General features: G+C 37.5%; 1 pseudogene; it reads right to left on the minus strand.

The window, feature by feature from the left end:
• Positions 1-15,235: 15,235 nt before the first annotated feature.
• On the minus strand, positions 15,236-16,938 carry LOC113361082 (annotated as a pseudogene).
• Positions 16,939-17,807: the final 869 nt, after the last annotated feature.

A 17,807-nucleotide genomic window follows, 5' to 3' on the forward strand; every position in this document is an offset into this window, starting at 1 on the left:
CAAAACAAAAAATGCCTATAATGGAAGAGGGAAGAATGGCGAAAAGGTGACTGACCTTGCAAAGAGAAAAAGACATAGGAGACAGAAAGAAAAGTTGAGTACCTCATCTCTCCCTGAAGAAAGCTGCAAATCCAAGACTTCCGCTCCAGATTTATTACATATCAACAATCGAGTCTCAGATCTAAAAATCAGTGTAAACAGACTCAAACGGAGCATCAAGAAAACATTGAAAACAGTTGACTCAGGTACTCCTAACCCTTTTCTTGATAAAACTTCTTCAGCTATGACGAGTAATGTCTCTCTAAATACCCTTGATAAAGGAAAAAAATAAGTGAATATTGATGAGCAAGATGCTCATCTTAACACACCATGACTGCTTGAAGCTGCATCCCTCTTTTATGTAAAAGGTGGATGTTCTTTGTTCTCAAGATGACTCATCTTGGGAAAGTTGTCGGGTTTGTATTAAATTCGTTGTTAAGTTTTTTTTTTTTTTTTTAAAAAAAAATTTGGTCCTCGTGTTCCTTCATCCCTTCTCCGAGTATCTGTCTCTCGGAAATTCTTTGAATAATTGTGCTTCTTATTTCCATGGGTCTCACATGTGTGATTGACCAAGTACACATACCGTACCCACACGAACGTCATAGTTCCTAGGTGAAAAAGCGAGGGTACCCAAATATACCTCAAGCTAAAACTTTTCCTACCTATAAGTCCTTTCTCCAAAAGTGATTGTTTATGGACTGAGTCGAGACAATACAACTAATCGGTTCACACTTCGTGTGATCGTCTATGGATACAAGATCGAGACAATACAACAACGAAGTATGTTTACTTGATATAAAGGTTCGGACTTAACCAAACGCAATAGGATTGCTTATCAAGTAAATAGGAATTAACGTTTGTTTATAATTTACTTTAGTTATAATAAAACAATTATAATGCGGAAAATAAAAGTAAATGACACAGCAAGATTTTGTTAACGAGGAAAGCGCAAATACAGAAAATCCCCGGGACCTAGTCCAGAATTGAATACTCTTAGGATTAAGCCGCTACACAAAATTACACTAACTTCGTATAGTTGAGACCAAGTAACCAAACCTATGGTTCACCTAGTTCCTTCAGTATTCCCACGCCTACAACTTATAAATAAGTCACGTACTTGGAACAATTCCTTTGGTTCGTATTCCAAACAGTAAAGGAACAACAAATCTGTTTGGTATCAACTCTATTCAACCAAGTAATATGAGTCAGACAAAGGATCTTCCGTGTATCTCAACATAAACTCCTTCGTCGGGTCTAGATCTATCTTATGTTCAATCACCCAAAGGTAATCGGTTAAGATTAAGCCAACAACACCTTTAATCCGAAGAATCGTGTTGATGCCGATCTACTCAATTAATCAATCCAATCTACCACAAGGATAAACCGATTATTAATTGGATCCTCTTTTCCCAAACAAGTATTGTGCACACCAAAGATTATAAAACCCAAGTCAGATCTTCAATACCTTCTTTGTCTTCAAATCTTCTTAAATCTTCAATAAACACTTGCACACAATCACTTGAATCTCTTGTGATCAATCATGCACAGAACGGAGTCTATTAACAACGGATTATCACAAAATCTTCTTTAGAACTAACAAGAGTCTAAAGATCCCTGTCGAAACTCTGAACTCAGTCCGCGAACTGTCGAAGTTCTCAAACCCGAGAATTTCTACTGGAGTTGACAAACTACTTGCGTGAAGCTAAGTCCGCGAACCCAGTCCGCGAACCGGCGAAGTTCTCAAACCCGAGAATTTCTACTGGAGTTTGTAAACTCTGCCCGGTAACTGAAGTCCGCGAACCTAGTCTGCCAGATTGAGAAGGTTATATATCTGAAGATGATTTCTGAACTTAAACTTAAAAAGAATAAGGAATGCAGTTTGAAAACTATGGCTATGAAAGTTCATGAACCGATTCAAGTGAATAAAATCATTTTTGCTTCAATTGTGACTTGTGTAGTACATGAGATTTCCTTCCAATTGAACAACTCTCTAACTAGTTCATTTGAAGTCATTTGAACTATTTATGGTGAAGAAGAACATGGTTGATATGAAATGCTCATATGTCTAACCATTTGGTTAACTATTGTTGAACCAACAAGTGCATACGTTTGTGTATGGTTAACAAACCTAGAAGCATGCATTGTCAAGTATGTATAACAAGCTAAGTTTTCGATCTAACGGTTGAGAAATATTAGCTTGAATCTAAATCAGGTTTTCATCTAACGGTGGATATTGATTGCTTTGTTGCCAAGGTAACCTAATTGCAAACCCTTATTTGAAAGACTATATAAATGAGACATCTAGTATTGTGCAAAACTAATCCCCACACCTTAAGTGTGATACTAGTTTGCATACTAGAGTCGGTTCTCCTTTAACCTTTGGTTTTCTTCTTCTAAAACCAGGTTAACGACTTAAAGACTTCATTGGGATTGTGAAGCCATACCGATACTACTTTTATCGTAGTTGTGTGATCTAATCTTCTATCATACGAGTACAATCAGATTGATTGGCTTGAGATTGATATCTCCGATAGGCAAGATATAAAAAGTAATCACAAACATCTTCGTCTCATTGTTTGTGATTCCGCAACATCTTGTTTCGCTACCATACGATTAAGATTGTTATGAGGTGATTGATAACTCTAGGCTGTTCTTCGGGAATATAAAACCGGATTATCAATTGGTTCTTGTTCACCTTGATTATTATCAAAAGACGGAACAAAACCTTTAGGGTTTATCTCTGGGAGACAGATTGATCCTTTGATAGACTTGTCTGTGGGAGCAGGATTTGTTTATTGTCAAAGCCTGCGATTTTGGGTCGTAGCAACTCTTAGTTGTGGGTGACATCAGCTAAGGGAATCAAGTGCACAGTATCCTGCTGGGATCAGAGGCGTAGGGAGTACAACTGTACCTTGGATCGGTGGGAGACTAATTGGGGTTCAACTACAGTCCAGTCCGAAGTTAGCTTGGAGTAGGCTAGTGTCTGTAGCGGCTTAATACAGTGTGTGTTCAATCTGGACTAGGCCCCGTGGTTTTTCTGCATTTGCGGTTTCCTCGTTGACAAAATTTCTGGTGTCTGTGTTATTTCTATTTCCGCATTATATTTATTTATATAATTAAAATAATATAGGTTGTGCGTTTGAATCAATCAATTGGAAATCCGACCTTTGGTTGTTGATTGATCCTTGGATATTGGTCTTTGGTACCATCCAAGTTATTCCTTGTATTTGATTAGAACTCACAGTTCTTGCTTGAGTAAATCAAATAAAGAAGAGTGATACAAACTCGTTTATATGCTTTCATTGATTGAGTCTTGTTGATTCTCTTAAAAGTATATTCGAGTTTGTCCATACAGATTGCTAAGCGAAATATTGGGTGGTGTTGTTAGACCCCCGCTTTTTCAAGATTCACTCAAACTAGTTCAGAGTTTCGACATGGATCTTTAGACTGTTGTTAGTTCTAAAGACGATCTTGTGATAATCCATTGTTAACAGACTCCGTTATGTGCGTGATTGATCACAAGAGATTCAAGTGATTGTGTGCAGGTTTTTATTGAAGATTTAAGAAGATTTGAAGACAAAGAAGATATTGAAGATCTGACTTGGGTTTTATAATCTTTGGTGTGCAGAATATTTGTTTCGGTAAAAGAGGATCCAATTGATAATCGGTTTATCCTTGTGGTAGATTGGATTGATTAATTGAGTAGATCGGCATCAACACGATTCTTCGGATTAAAGGTGTTGTTGGCTTAATCTTAATCGATTACCTTTGGGTGATTGAATATAAGATAGATCTAAGAACCCGACGAAGGAGTTTATGTTGAGATAAACGGAAGAGCCTTTGTCCGACTCATATCAGTTGGTTGAATAGAGTTGATACCAAACAGATTTGTTGTTCCTTTACTGTTTGGAATACGAACCAAAGGAATTGTTCCAAGTACATGACTTATTTATAAGTTGGAGGCGTGGGAATACAGAAGGAACTAGGTGAACCATAGGGTTAGTTACTTGGTCTCAACTATACGAAGTTAGTGTAATTTTGTGTAGCGGCTTAATCCTGAGAGTATTCAATTCTGGACTAGGTCCCGGGGGTTTTCTGCATTTGTGGTTTCCTCGTTAACAAAATCTTTCTGCGTCGTCAGTTTTATATTCCGCATTATAATTGTTTTATTATAATTAAAGTAAATTACACAAACGTTAATTCCTATTTACTTGATAAGCAATCCTATTGTGTTTGGTTAAGTCCGAATCTTTGTATCAAGTAAACATACTTCGTTGTTGTATGTCTCGATCTCGTATCCATAGACGATTACACGAAGTGTGAACCGATTAGTTGTATTGTCTCGACTCATTCCATAGACAATCACTTTCGGAGAAAGGACCTATAGGTAGGAAAATTTTTAGCTTGAGGTATATTTGGGTACCCTCGCCTTTTCAATTGGTATCAGAGCAGGAAAACACGAAAAGATATAACAATCTGTGTTTGGTGCGATCCAACCTATAAGAATGAATTCAAAGTCTGATTCAATTAACGTAGTTGCAGGATTTAATTACTTTATAAGATCGTGGTGGAAATCACGTATGAAGTATGTAATACTCCTATTCCTAAATTTGTTAGGAATCATGCTTATGTATGTCTTGAGTGACTTACATGTTCCTGTGATTAACATGGGATTATATATCATTTTGTTGAGTAACAATGGTAGTAATGCCTATGTAACAGGTTGTATCTTGAAAATGCATAAGATTTCTCTTATGATTTGTGTGCACCATGGATATTGTGTTCCTATTAAATATGGAGCCTTAAATATACTTTTGTCGGCCTACCAAAGTATATACGTGTACATTTTCAGATATAATCTGTCAATATTTCGCCCTCTAGGATGCGATATTGGAAAGTATGTATTCCTTCAAGGAATAAGTTTTCAGTTAATAATTTTATTAACAATGGATTACTTCATGCACCTCACAATTGTTTTAATAAAGCAAGTGATCTTTGAAATATCATATGGTTTTTGATTCTGATGATATTAACAAATATCATATTTTGTTCAATTTTTTCTCTGCATACTCTAATAAATTCTTGAATAAATTTCAAGTGATATTATCATACTCTGGTAATAAAAGAGTACACAGATGTTTGGACAAAAACATGGAATCAACCCAAATTAAAGATCCAGTCCACAAAAAACCGGTTTTCCAAAAGAAAGACCTAGATGCAAAATCGGAATTGTTTCCCCACAAGCCACGGTTTCCGATTTTGAGTGTATTTCCTAAAACTAGTTATTTCCGATTTTTGTTAACCAGTCTTCTTATAAAAGATAATCTCTTTCTATGTATTCGAACATATTGGGGAAGATTGCTCAAAACCGTAACTAGGGTTTCTCATATTTTCGCAAGTATGGGAAAGAGGAAAACAAGAGAAGAGATATCTGAAATAGACAAGTTTGTCTTGAATCAACTTTTATCTCCTGAAGAAGTTGAGAACATCAAGAATCCACACTTGATCAAAGGAAAGCATGGTTTTACAAACTTTGTAGATAGTACATGCTTTGGAAGATATCAATCCCTGAAGGGAGTTAGCTTTACTGAAGAAAAACGATTCGATCCGGATATTTCAGAAACCAGCTATGTGAACTTTGTTCGAAATCGAATTTGGGGAAATATGTTCGGTTGTGAAAAATACTTTCCTGATATTGTAAGAATCTTTTATGGTAATATTCACAATATAAATCATAAAAATCTTACTTTTAGTACCTTGGTTCGAAGTTCGGTTCTTCATGTTGATAGAAAGATGATATCAGAAGCCATCAACTATAAGGTTAAAGGCCATATGATCACGGGTTCTGAAATTGAGCACGATAACATTTCAAAACTCATTACTGGTAAGAATGTTGAATGGAAAAAGGGAAGAATGATAACCAAAGACGTTTCCTTATACCTAAGGATTTTCGGTAAACTGGTCATACCAACTCTCTATGCTTGCTCAAGAGATTCCTCTCAATGGAATATAGATTTTGCTGAATTGGTTTTTTACCTCCTTGAAGGCAAGAAACAAATTGATATTTGTGGAATGATTATCAATCAAATACTTAAAATCATTAAATCTCTCAATGTTACAAGATTCCATAGAAATCTTGGATATCCCTGCCTCATCACCAAGTTGTGTGAAAAAGAAATGGGGAACAACTGCGGAGATGAGAAAGTTATCAAAACTATCTCTCAAGGTGTCATTAACCGGATGTATGGTGCTCAAAAGGTATCAAGTATCTCACATGATCAAATCTATAGTAATGGAGATCTCATTTTTCACATTTTGCATCTTGGAAGACAATTAGACTGTATTCAGAGACAATTGATGTTTGTATACAAAAATAATCCAGAAACTCTGGAAGGAATCATAACAATCAATGATGAGTTCCTAAAAGATGAACAAGAAATTGTGTCAGAAGAAGACTCCAATGAGCAAATAAAAGAAGATTAAATCTCTTATAGAAAAATAGACAGTAGCTTTGATTTATTTCAATAGTCTATTATGAATAAAACTATCTTATTATCAATAAAATTATTTGATTAGTAATTTTTCTTGTGATAGTTTTCGGTTTACATAGCCTGTGCTTAATTGCTTTTATCTTATTGCTATGTATGTTTATGGGATGTTTGATTTCGGTTTTACTACCTTAATATTGGATCTCATATATTGTGAACCCTTATGGTTTGGGTGACTTTTTGATTTAGCGGGATTAAGTTCTAGCTCTAGTAGGTAGGCTTTATCAAAGGATCATGAGGGGTTCTGATAGAAACAATATGTGAAAAGCTCACAACATGTTGAATCGGTTTTGGTTTAGCATAAAAGCATATGTGTTTCGACGGTTTTCAACTTTTTCTTGCAATTGTTAAAACCGGTTTTCAACCTTTCTCTGGTAAAGGTTGAGGTTTGTTGGTATTCTTTTGTTTATGCATAAGGATGACAACGTGGTGATATTTCGATATCAATTCTCCATGGACGAAGATGCTATCATATTGGAGAAGTGGATGCGAAATTTGAGGTAACAATCTTGTTAGTTAATTGTTTTCCTGTTTAAGAAAAGCCTGAGTTTATATTATATATATTTGTTGCTTTTTCTTAACAAAATTTCGGTTCAATTGATATTTATTCCATGACGTGTGTGTGGATGTGTGTTTCAATTGGTTCCGTTTAAGAAAAACTACTGTTATCTTGCTTTATTGTGTGGTATCAATTGTTTAGGCTTACAAAATTTCGGTACAATTGATGTGTGTGTGATTCAATTGGTTCCGGTTAAGAAAAACCATTGTTATCTTGCTTTTGTATGGTATCAATTGTTTAGGCTTACAAAATTACGGTGTAATTGCGATGCTTTTAATGTCTATGTTGTTTCAATTGCTTCCGGTTGAGGTGAATAATTATACAAGTTGATTTACTTTGGTTTGTGTGAATTATTTATGGCTTAACGAAATAATTTGTGTACGGGATGAGTTGTTTAGTCCAATTCGATTCCGGATAAGAAACTAAGTTAATTCTGATCTTAGTTTGTCTTATCAAAGTGAGGTTTCGGTTATTCAAGTCTAATCGAATGCCTAAACAAAGAATTCTAGTTAACTAACCTAGTACTTGTCTTGTTTAAAATTGAAAGGTTTGAGTTTATGGATAATTAGAACCTGATGAGAAAAATGGAGTTCATCTTTATTTTGGTCTTATCGAATCAAGCGGTTGTTTTTGAACAATCGGTTTAGCAAAGGGACTAATGTGCTTAGTTATTTTTGGTTTCCTAAACTAAATTGGAAAAATTGTTTCGGACAATTGTTTCCTTGGTAACATATCAAAATAAGACTACTTGTAGTTTCGGTTTTGATATTGGATATCAGAACGTGATATGTGGAACCCTCGTGCCTAACTCTACAGGTTTGCAAGTCTATTCTGAGATTTGTAAGATTCTTTTCGTGTTTTCCTTTATTTTTTCGTTTCTTTGTCATTTTTGTGAAAAAAGGGGGAGAAATATATGGAGTAAACAAGTGATGCTGGCATTGATTTTATATTGATTGGCATCGCTGGGGTGATTGAATATAAGATAGATCTAAGGACCTGACTAAGGAGTTTATGTTGAGATAAACGGAAGAGCATTTGTCCGACTCATATCACTTGGTTGAATAGAGTTGATACAAACAGATTTGTTGTTCCTTTACTGTTTGGAATACGAACCAAAGGAATTTTCCCAAGTACGTGACTTATTTATAAGTTGGAGGCGTGGGAATACAGAAGGAACTAGGTGAACTATATGGTTAGTTACTTGGTCTCAACTATACGAAGTTAGTGTAATTTTGTGTAGCGGCTTAATCCTAAGAGTATTCAATTATGGACTAGGTCCCGGGGTTTTTCTGCATTTGCGGTTTCCTCGTTAACAAAATCTTGTTGTGTCATTTACTCTTATATTCCGCATTATAATTGTTTTATAATTAAAGTAAGTTACACAAACGTTAATTCCTATTTACCTGATAAGCAATCCTATTGTGTTTGGTTAAGTCCGAACCTTTGTATCAAGTAAACATACTTCGTTTTTGTATTGTCTCGATCTCGTATCCATACACGATCACACGAAGTGTGAACCGATTAGTTGTATTGTCTCGACTCAGTCCATAGACAATCACTTTCGGAGAAATGACTTATAGGTAGGAAAAGTTTTAGCTTGAGGTATATTTGGGTACCCTCGCCTTTTCAATCTGGATCGAACATATCAGCATCATAGTGTTGTTTACTTCTCTTTCTTCATCTACCTCATCATCAAGTTATCGCAATATTAGAACATGTTTTTCTTGTTGTGATTTAAACCAATCCATATGCATTTGCCACTCATCAACAAAATAGGCTATTGATTATGAAATTAAAAGTAAGTAAATTGAGTAACAAAAATATGTAAATAGTGTAAAATTTATGTAAAAATATGTTTGAGTAAAATTGATGAAGTAGGGGGTGTACATATAGGATTGAATTAGGGTAAACGGCCGTGAGCGGCAGAGTAAAGATCAAGTGATGGAATCTCCAAGGATAGCTATCAAATATCATTCCCTAACGCTATCCAGATAACCGCTCGATAAAATGTCTACAGTAAACCCTTCTTCCATGTTGGTGCGACTGGTTTGCCAAACCACCTGCCATAAAAACGCAAAAATTAGCCATTGTGCATAAGAACCGGCCTAAGTCGTCGATTTTTTTGTTACAAATAAACATATATTAATAGATACGAGATCTAATAGTTCAAGATTTGTGTAATTCATGCCTCTCATCAGAGTGAGAGAGTAATATGATAAATGTGCGAAACTAGCTGAAAGAACTACACACCGACCTAGTTGGTTATTTATCCTAAAATTAGCTATTTTAACTTTGTTTTGGGAATAAAATGGGCTCCTAAGCTCATTTTGCACCGTATACCCGGCTTGTGGCATGCCAGGTAAGAAGTACGCCCACCCATTCCGATAAACCTGGCTCTGCCCCTAGTGTCACACCTTCAAATTCCCAGACAAATTTCTGCGAAAGTGTAACCCGACAGCACAGTAGTTCTGTGAATCAAGCTTCACCCACTTGCACTTCAGCCTTATAAGTTTGCACCAATGCAAACAACCAACTCAACACTTCTTTAGCGAAAGTCTTTAGCCTTCTTTCACTTTTATAAACTTCTCAAATGCACCCCAAAATGCATTCAAACATTGTCGTACTTTGTCAACAACAATCATCCAACCAAGAACACTTAAAACATGACACAATCACTTCATTTTATTGCATCAAAGGGAAGAAATATAAAACTTTCCCACTTAGGGACTTACACAGACTTGTTCACCTTGAACCAAGCCTTATCCTTACAAAAACTGTCCTATTCTGAGTCTCACACTCTCCTATGTAATCCTTCCGAATTTTCCATATCTTAGGACTATTTATACAACAACTTTCCTTGGCCAAAACCGTGTACAACTGTTGCACACGCATGGAACAACCATCTGTCCCATGGAGCAGTTCCATAACCGCCTATAACTGTGCTAACTGGCTAGTTCCTTTCTAAACTGGTGCCATTGTCCAACGCCAATTCTCTAGAAGCTGGGAACCTTCTCCCACGCTTATAAACTCCCTTTACAACCATTCTACTTCATCTCGCGTCATTGGCATGCTTGTGAAGCCCGTAACCAACTCCTAATCGTCACTTGAGCCGTATTGCACCACTGTTGTGTTGTACTGAATTCAGCCTCGCTCCAATGCTCAACTATCTTAGCCCTGCATGCTTATCACTCTAAGATAATGAACAGAAAATCCTTGTGTTTCAATCATCGAGGCCAACTCTTTAAGCTCATTCTGGTTGTTCATGCGTCATATGCTTCACTTAGCCAATTTGCTTGACAATAGCAATGCCACTATTATATTACTAGATTGTTTACACTTTCCAAGATTTGGCCAGCCTTGAACTAATTCCATAGAAATTTTTTTGGCCTATTCTACCTTCTTGCATCATCCTTGAGTTTGGGACAAATCAATTCCACGGATATGCCTTAATGCGAACATCGCATGTTGCATCTGTCACTTTGGCCTCGTCTTTCCTTTCCCTCAATGAAGCCTCATTGTGTCGGCCAATAAGCTTCATTACTTAGCCAAATGTCTTTAAAGTATAGCGCTACCTTTGCGCTTCACTGGCCCTGCGGGGTTATGCCATTCTTAGCACTTGACAGTCTATACAGTATACCGATATTATGGATTTGCATTGCGCCGTTATGGATGAACACTGACTTGGCCTGCAACACTGTAACGCACAATAATTCTTCTCACTTGCCGGACCGGTCATATACCTCTCCCCCTAATCCGTTCAATGCCCTCGTTGAACGTGACCCAGTATCAACATTATACTTGTCTTAACCTCGCCACATGCATTCTCAGAACCTTTTCTGAAATTCAGCAACCAATTGCTGGCTTTCACGATATGCTCTCTTCCAAATTTTATGCCATAGCATCATCATCACTTAGCTTTACTTCTTTGCTATTGATCTCATCTAATTGAGCCACATCTCAGTGTCGTGCTCTACGCTTCCACTGCTACTCAAATCATGCATCAAAACTCAAATGCAAAACTGAAATTCTTCTTAGACAATTATCTTTAGGCCTGAATTTTGCCTGGAATCATTTACTCCTAAGTGTACACACAAAATGATTTTTCTTAACCTGATCACTACAATCATTTCCATAGCCTTTTGCCTCCTGAATTTGCCTTTTGCATCTAACTCAACATGACAAGGACTTATAAACGACTTGGCTTCATTTTCAATCAATTTTGCTGGCACATGTCTTGGACTGTTGTCCTTCATGCCCTCCTTTAAGCATGCCACAAAGTGCATAGGGATTCTCTTTGCATGAGACACCCGAATCTACACTTCATGCCTTGCCAAATTCTGTTCATGCAAAAATCATCCAAGAACTCGTTTATATGGATGTGGCCACCAAGTATAAGCTCATCATACTTATGTCATTTTGCATACCCGAACCAGAATTACAAGTTTTCCTTGCGTAACTCGCTAAAGCAAAACTATTGATTTTCACATCCCATCCCCGCAACTGTGACTAACTATATTATGGACATAACACAGTTAACCCTTTAGATGTCCATGCGCCATGCCTTCAAAGCTAAAATGTCTCTAATTATTCATTTGAACTGCATTGCAACATTGTCTGGAAAGTGTATGTCTTTGTCTTGTCCATGAGTTCCACCCAACTGATGCTTGTTGATAAAATGATTTCTTTCTTGCTGCATTGCTTGCGCTGTCGCCGCCCATCTGCCATCGCGCCATATTGCAATTCCCAAACAACAATACCAATTTCGCATCTACTAGGACCCTTGTCCTATGCTTTGCTTATTAGCTTCCAACTTGTCTCGCCATTGCATACATTAGGCTAAGTATTCTATCGCAACATCTCCCTATAAACTAGCTTTACATCGTAAATAAAGAGGCAAGACTTTATAAACGAAAACAAGACCATTACTGCTCTTACATAACAAGACCATGTACCATTACATGATTGATCTACCGATCATTTTGGAAAGCTATACTTCATGAACGAAGCAACTTACTTACACCAAGGCAAAGTATATACAAAATTGAAGACTCAAATAAAAGTTTAAACAACCAAATTCTACGCGCAGAGTTTGCAACAACCAACAACTAAAGCTACATAAGAACAAGATCAGAAAACACCGTGTTTTCTGCACTAAGTGTTACCAATGGAGACAAAAACACTCCTTCTTGTCCTAGCTTAGTTTCTGCCTTTGTCGAAGTAAGCAACAACTTAGTTGAGTGGTCTCTTCCTTGAACCTTCACTTCGGCCTTCACGAGTCTTGCTAGAATGACTCCCATAGTCATCCCCAACTGATGCATTGAGTTGCGCCTTGAGTAGACAGCTTCTAGCGAAATTCAAACCTTTGCAAATGAAACATCCCCTATACTTCCAGGCTGAAGGGAATAATTCATCTTCCTTAGGTTCATGCTTGCGCTTACTGCCTACAAATTTTTCCTTTCCTTTGGCCTTACCTTCATAGCTTTGCACATCTTCAATTGTTGTGCAACTGGTAAGCTCTCTTACCGCCTGAACAACCATTTGGACACTCTGAATTTTGCACTTCTTGAGTTCAGCAACAACCAACGAACTCGCACCGCTCAGAAATTGGAACATCTAATCTTCTTTACTCATGCCACGCATTTCTTGCGCCAATGCAAGGAAGTTTTCAGCATAGGCCTGTGGTGTACCCGTCATTTTTAGCCTGCGCAAACTTTCTATTGCGTCTCAAGCTCGGCAAAAACTGACATCTCAGCCCATCTTTCATGTCATTCCATAACATATGATTGGCATAACCAGCAGCCTCATATTATTGCAGCATAGTTCTCCACGAAACCTTTGCATCACCACCAAGGTAATTTCCTGCAATAGTTACCTTTTGTCCTTCCCCAGTTCCATTCGCCTCAAAGTATGCCTCAACGTCATACAAGAAATTCTCAATTTCTCTAGAATCTCTGGAACCAGCGTAAACTCTTGGCTCGGAGACTCGATTATAGCTTTCTCCATTCACGTTTTCCCATGCAAATATGCCATTACTGATTAACTTACAAAGGCTTGTCATCTCATCTGACATTTGCTTCACATGGCTTGTTAGTAAGGTCTTCATATCACTAAATTGCCCCTTCAATTCAGTCATTTCAGCATTGGTTTCACAATTCAACAAGGTTTCATCAGACACCTTGTCCTCGACTGGACCTACCCTTTCGTCAAATTCTTTAAACCAATATGATGTTCTTCCTTTAAGTAATTCTAGCCTGCCATCATCTTCAGAACCAAGAGTAATATCCATGACATCAATACCAATGTCAATGGTCATATTTCCAACATCACCATACTCCTCTACTTGATCAAACGTACCCGGTAGTTCTTCGTCGATCATCATGCTATTAGAACCCATTTATAATACAAACTTTCTGAATACAATGCACCACTTACGTGCTCACAGGAAAATAGCTTAGGAGAGAAAGAAATACCAGTGTGTTATCCAAAAAATAAACTTGAACTGTGTACCAAACACAACTCTGATACCCATACTGTCACACCTTCAAATGCCCCAGATAAATTTATGCGAAAGTGTAACCCAACAGCACAGTGGTTATGTGAATCAAGCTTCACCCACCTGCACTTCAGCCTTATAAATTTGCACCAATGCAAACATCCAACTCAACAGTTCTTCAGCGGAAGTCTTTAGCCTTCTTTCACTTCTCTAAACTTCTCAAATGCACCCCATAATGCATTCAAACATTACCATACTTTGTCAACAACAATCAGGAACCAAGAACACTTAGAACATGACACAATCACTTCATTTTATTGCATCAAAGGGAAGAAATACAAAACTTGCCAACTTAGGGACTTAAACGGACTTGTTCACCTTGAACCAAGCCTTAGCCTTACAAAAACTCTCCTATTTTGAGTCTCCAACTCTCCTATGTAAGACTTCCGAATTTCCATGCCTTAGGACTATTTATACAACAACTTTCCTTGGCCCAAACCGTATACAACTGTTGCACACACATGGAACAACCATCTGTCCCACGGAGCAGTTCCATAACCGCCTATAACTGTGCTAACTGGCCAGTTCCTCTCTAAACTGGCGCCATTTTCCAACACCTATTCTCTAGAAGTTATGAACCTTCTCTCACGCTTTTAAACTCCCTTTATAATCGTTCTACTTCGTCTCGCGTCATTGGCATGCTTGTAAATCCCGTAAACAACTACTAACTGTCACTTGAGCCGTGTTGCACCACTATTGTGCTTTACTGAATTCTTCCTCACTCCAATGCTCATCCATATTGTCCATGCATGCTTATCATTCTAAGCTAATGCACAGACCATCCTTGTGCTTCAATCATCGAGGCCAACTCTTTAATCTCATTCTGGTTGTTCATGCGTCATATACTTCACTTAGTCAATTTTCTTGACAGTAGCAATGCCACTCTTGCATTACTAGCTTTTTTGCACTGTCCAAGATTTGGCCATCCTTGAACTAATGCCATAGACAAACTTTTGGCCTAATCAACTTTTGAACTAATGCAACATCGCTTGTTGCATCTGTCACTTTGGTCTCGTCTTGGCTTTCCCTCAATGAAGCCTCATTGTGTCGGCCAATAAGCTTCATTACTTATCCAAATTTCTTTACAGTGTAGCGCTACCTTTGCGCTTCATTGACCTTGCGGGGTTATGCCATTCTTAGCACTTGACAGTCTATATAGTATACCGCTATTATAGCTTTGGATTGCGCCGTTATGGCTGAAGACTGACTTGGCCTGCAATACTGTAACACACAATCATTGTGCTCACTTGCCGTACCGGTCATACCTATACCTAATATGGTAATAGAGGAGGTAGTTGCCAATTATAGGCAAGAACCCATGTGTGGTGGAACTAGGGCTGCACAACGGTTAGGGTGGGTAGGATATGTTCTATACCCGCCACCCTACCCGTTTACTGGCGGTTAAGAAAATTTTTACCCGCCACCCTACCCGCCCTTAAACGGGTAAGATCCTACCCAACCCATTCTCTGGAAGGTCGGGTAGGGTAGGGTGGCGGGTATAACCGTTTTTTCCCCCAAATAATATGTAACTTACATGTAATTCCCACGAACATGGTTGATTGCTACCAAGAGAAAGGAGAGGAGAGCCTAATAGGAAAAAGACCAGGCAGTAGAGAACACTAAAAATTTCAAGACAATAGATAATGTCAAAAAAACGAAATTGTAGGGACATATTATTTTAGCTTTCCCTTGCAATATCTAGGAAGCTGTTTTTTCCTCGTCGGCTGCGGCTTCGAATGTCTCTCCAGCCACAAGCTCTGGCACATCATCGTCATCCTCCTCAGGGATTGTTCCAGGAATGGCACCTGCACCACCAGACATCTGCTTCTGGAATTGTTCTGCAAGCTTCCTCAAGTTGTCCAAGTTATCCGGTCCTGAAAAAGTAACACCACGTACATGGCATACCGTTGTTTAAACACCAAGCACCAGTACCAACAATGATATTTGGAAATGCACAAGAAAACACGGAAATGAACAAAGGCAAACTTACCCAATTGGTTGATAATTCCTAGTAAAAGATCTTGCAATTCTAGAATACACAAAAAAAAGTTTGTAACCAAGTAAGTTTTCCAAACAACAATGGACATGCGAAACACAGCAATGATGGTCCATGGTACTGCTAAACCACAGAGAAGCACCAGAATAACTTATACATCTAGTAATCACTTGATTAAGCGTAGAAATAGATGTCTGAAATGGGAACTTAGGGCACTCGTGACCTAGTATATGATCCACAAACTGAACAAATATTGTTGGTGCATTAAACATTCACATAAAGAAGAAAAACATTCCCGTGCTAGAAAGCTAAACAATGATAATGGAGGAGCTTACTCTTTGTTTGAGGAGAACCACTAACAACCCATGTGTTGGCAGCAATTGAAGCTTGAACTGAAAGAGACATAAATTCATTGCTTAGTATAATACATAGAATCATGAAGGCCTGTCAATACTAACTAAAAAAGAATTGTTCGATAACTGAATCCTAAGACTCATTATATTTATACCTTTAGGGTTTTGGAACTAGATGACTACATCGTCCTTGAAAATATTGACCTCCTGAATGGTTGGAATGGCATTAACACCTATTCTTTTAAGAGTGCTTTGAAGCCTTTTATCATCTGTGGTTGTGGTCTTGTGTACAACCTTCTTTTTTCTGCCAATATAAAATAAAAGTTACAACCAGATACTTTTAAAATAATGGTTATAAGGGAGAAAAGATGGAGAACCTTGCAGATGAGATTCAAAAACAAAGTTAATGCACAGATCAACACACTTTTCTTGTTGGGGCTTAAATTTTGTTATGGAAGCGAGGAATAGATTAGTAATCGACAATATACAAGCCATCCCACAACTAGGGGGGATCAACTATAAGAACCTGTAGAAAAACGATTTCACGAGTAAAAGGCTCTGCAACCACGTCATTCCTACTACCCCCACAGATAAACCAAGGTAAAAATAGATCTATTTAGGGTTAAAGGTGACAGTCACATGTGTATATATTTATCACATTTGATAAATGGAAAGACACACACCAATCTGTAAAATTATAAATTATCAATAGGAAAACATGAAAGCATAGCAACTATGGTTGAATTAAAAAAATAACTTTACGAAACCTATGGATATAAAAGCAATAAGGAGAAAGGAAAACAAGAGAAGAATTCGGTAGACCTTCTAACGCTTCCCTTTCCACCAGTGCGCACGGCACCAGCCATCTTCTGGAGCTTCTTTGTATTCATCTGCATTTACACAAGAGAACATCAGGGAACCTGACAAGTTTTTAATGGATCAAATTGAACATTAAACTACAGTTAAACAGTACATAATTACAATCAACGCACTGGGATTGATCATCCCTGAAAGACTGAATCTTATCCTTCGTCTATTAATACTGGGATTCATTTCAATCACTTTCCTGAAAGATAACAATAACTCTCTAACAACTAAGATTCAACATTCATGTTCAACAACTAACTCAGATATTAATACTAAATTCCTAAATTTCATGTTTCAAATAAAATCTCATCAAATAAACATTCAGAGTAAAACCCTAAGTTTCAAAATAATCCTAAGTTTTAACACGCCATGAATTACTAGATTCGGAGGTAACAACAACAACATCAATAAATCGATTTCAAATATGAAATTCAATTTTTGAGGAGTTTGAATCGTACCTGAAGATGGGGTTAGAGAAATGTGAAACCACTTAGACCCATATTACACTTATATGGAGATGAGACTTTTTTGATCTTCTTCTTCAATGGATAATTTTAGATGAGGTTTTCACTTTTCAGACGACACAAAAAGAGAGTAAATGGTTCGATTTGGGGTTGAGTTCTCTGAAGAAAGATGAACAAAAGGGTCTTTATATTTTACCCCTGATATCTTTAAAAACAACGAAAAAATGTGAAGGAGAAAAAAACATTAGAAGGGTTATTTTGTCTTCTCAATATAAGGCGGGTAAGCGGGTAGGGTAGGATAATTTCGAGCTTTACCCGTCACCCTACCCATTTAACGGCGGGTAAGAAATCTTTTAACCGTCACCCTACCCGCCAAATAGTGGGTAGGGTAGGACACGGTTAAAACATTGGCGGATAGGGTAGGATTG

This window comes from Papaver somniferum, chromosome 3 (assembly GCF_003573695.1).
Source record: "Papaver somniferum cultivar HN1 chromosome 3, ASM357369v1, whole genome shotgun sequence".
NCBI lineage: Eukaryota > Viridiplantae > Streptophyta > Magnoliopsida > Ranunculales > Papaveraceae > Papaver > Papaver somniferum.